This window comes from Mustela nivalis (genome assembly GCF_964662115.1).
Source record: "Mustela nivalis genome assembly, chromosome: 5".
NCBI classification, from domain to species: domain Eukaryota; kingdom Metazoa; phylum Chordata; class Mammalia; order Carnivora; family Mustelidae; genus Mustela; species Mustela nivalis.
The window spans coordinates 56,250,839-56,254,375 of NC_139024.1; positions in this window are offsets into that span (position 1 = coordinate 56,250,839).

The window sequence follows — 3,537 nt, forward strand, 5'->3', positions numbered from 1 at the left end:
CCAAGGCAGATGTGAGATATTTTATACATGGAGGAGTTGTGTGTGGGGGTGGTGATTTCCATATTCTTTAAGTTATTCTCATATTACTATTTTTCCTACTGTGTCTGCCCAGGATATATCTAGCTCATGGACTTCATAAAATTTCCTCCACATTATATTAGCAGTAAGGTGACAGAGACGTCAACACTGTACAGAGATTGGCCTCTATTCTGACCTCTTCTGTGGATTATTTGAAACCACATCCAAACTAGCAAAGGTTCCCATAATTTTCAAGCAAGATCTCTACAAAGCCACAGCATTCTCCTTCAAAGTGTGGTTGATGACAATTTTCCTATGACTTGTTCCCGCGGCAGCAAGGCACTCATGTTTCTCTAAGAAATGGAAGGATATTAAATTATAAGGAGTTCAGACTAAGTTAGAAAACCTGTAGAGATTGACATTGTGATAACTGCCACAAGTAATTTTAGTGCTTTTAAAAAACACTCTGAAACAGCAATGGGGCCCATAAGAAATAATAACAAAGAACATTTTATGTTCCTTCCATGTAGTTTTATTTATTTCTAGGTAGAAAATTAAGCATAGGGTATAGAGAATCTAGAAGCAAGGTTTATTTACATCTACAAACATATTTTCCCATTATTCATTTCAATATTTTTAATTTTCTAATGATTGCACAGCCAGAAGTCACTAGAGAAATATTCCATTATATCTCCTTTAAGTATGCAGCATGAAAAGATGAGGATAACGAAAAAAATTATTAAGTAAAACTGGTCCTTTAGAGTAGAAGAACTTCGATAAACCTGAAGAGTTTTCTAAATGCATAACTATATTCAAAATGATTGAAAACACACATTCATAAATATTCTATTTTACATAGATGCCTCTTTTGTAATCAGGGCAATAAACACTGATGATTTAAATTTATTTTAAATACCTGATTAAATATTTTATTTCTGCCAACACATCCATTATGAATTACTCTCCTTAATGATAGAAAACTTCCACTTTTAAGTTTGATTTTAACATATCACACTCATTTGGAAAGAAACTGAAGAAATATTCTGCATAGGAGAAAATAGGCATTAAAGCAATAGGACTCTTCATAGGTTTTTGGTTTAAAAAAAAGAAACAGGGGAAAAAATTACCTCCCAACCCCTTTGTCAAGCAAAATATAGAAAACAGCCCTTTGTTCAAAATATCAGGGCCAGGCAATGCATTATACCTATTGTCATACTGTTTGGCTAAAAATTTTGTCTACATAGGTAATCATCTTTCAAAGGATTAAAATATAATGAAATATGTAATATCTATTTGACTACAAACAAATCATTTTTTTATGAGATCAGTTCAAATTATTAAAATTTCTCAATGATCATTCTTTTTATTCAATTTTAGTGAGGTATTGACAAATATATATACTTAAGGTATACAACCTGATGGTTTAATATATATATACATTGTGAAATTATTACTACAATCAAGTTAATGTAGTTACAGTTACTATATTTTTGGTAGTGAGAACAGTTAAGATCAATTCTCTAAGCAAACTTCAAGTATATAACACATTATTTATTATAATCACCATGCTGTACATTAGCTATCCAGAACTTACTCATCCTGCATAACTGAATCTTTAAGCTCTTGAACATCTCCCCATTTGCCCCATCTCTCAGTCCCTGGCAAACATCTTTCTAATCTCTGCTTTTATAAGTTCAAATGTCTTAGATTCCATATGTGAGTAAGATCATGCAGTATTTGTCTGCGTCCAGCTTATTTCATTTGCCATAATACCTTTCAGGTTCATACAAATGGCAAGATTTTCTTCTATTTTAAGGCTGTGTATACACATAGACTTACATTGTAAGTCTTACATATATATCATACATATATATCAGATATTGTGCATAATTTTGCAATGAATGTAGGGATGCAGATTTCTCTTTGTGATACTGCTTTCATTTCTTTGGGATATATATCTAGAAATGGTATTGCTGAATCATACGGTGGTTCTGTTTTGAATTTTTTGAACCAACACCATACCATTTTCTGTAATGTTTATACTAATTTACATTCCCAGCAAGTGTACCAAGGTTCATTTTTCTCCATATCATTGCCAACACTTGTTATCTATTATCTTTTTGATAATAACCATTATAACATGTATAAGATAGTATTTCATTGTGGGTTTGATCTGCATTAACGTGATGATTAGTGATGCTGATTTTTTCATATGCCTGTTGGCCGTTTGTATGTCCTCTTGAGAAAGAGCTATTCAAGTTCTTAGCCCATCTTCAATTGGGCTATTTGGGTTTTTTGCTGTTGAGTTCTTTATATATTTTGGATATTAATCTCTTATCAGATATATGGTTTGTAAATATTGTCTCCTATTTTGTAGGTTTCTTTTGCACTCTTGATTATTTCCTTTGCTGTGCAGAAACTTTTTAGTTTAATGCAATCCCACTTGTCTATTTTACTTTTGTTACCTGCGCTTTTGGTCTTATATTCAAAAAAATCATTGCCCAGACCAACGTCAACAAAAATTTTCTCTATGTTTTTATTCAGTAATCTTTCACGTTCAGGTCTTTTAGTTCTTTAATCCATTTCTAGTTGATTTTTTTATGGTATGAAAGAAGGGTCCAATTTCATTCTTTTCCATGAGGACCTTTAGTCTTCCCAAAACCACTTATTGGAGAAAGTATCTTTTCCTCATTATGTGTTCTTAACGCCCTTATCAAAGATCAGTTGACCACAGGTGTATGGATTTATTTCTAGGCTCTCTATTCTGTTACATTGGTGTATATGTCTTTTTTATGCTAGTAACATTGTTTTGATATAACTTTGTAATATATTTTGTAATCAGGAAGTATGATGCTGCCAGTTTTGTTTTTCTTGTTCAGGATTGCTTTGGCTATTCAGGGTCATTTGTGGTCCCATATTAATTTAGGATTGTTTTTACTATTTCGGTGAAGAATGCCATTGGGATTTTGATATGGATTACGTTGAATCTATAGATGGCTTTGAATAGAGTGGACACTTTAATAATATTCAATCCATAAGCATACAATATCTTTGCATTTATTTGTGCCTTCTTTAATTTCCTTCATCAGTGTTTCATACTTTTCAGGGCACAAGGCTTTTCCCTCTTTGGTTAAGTTTACACTAAGTATTTTATTCTTTGTGTTGCTATTGTGAATGGGATTGTTTCCTTAATTTCCTTTTTGGGTGGTTTTTTGTTTTGTGTATAGAAATGTGACTGATTTTTGATGTGATTTTATGAACCTCAACTATACTAAATGAATTTATTAGTTCCAACACTTTTTCTTGTTGAATCTTTAGGGTTTTCTACATATATGATCATGTCATCTGCAAACCAATATTATTTTACTTCTTCCTTTCCAATTTGAATGCCTTTTATTTCTCTTTTCTTGTCCCACTGTTCTGGCTAGAATTTCCAATACTATGTTAAATAGAAATGGTAAGTGGGCATTCTTGCTTTGTTCTAGGTCCTCAGAGGAAATCTGTTAGGTTTTTTTCCCC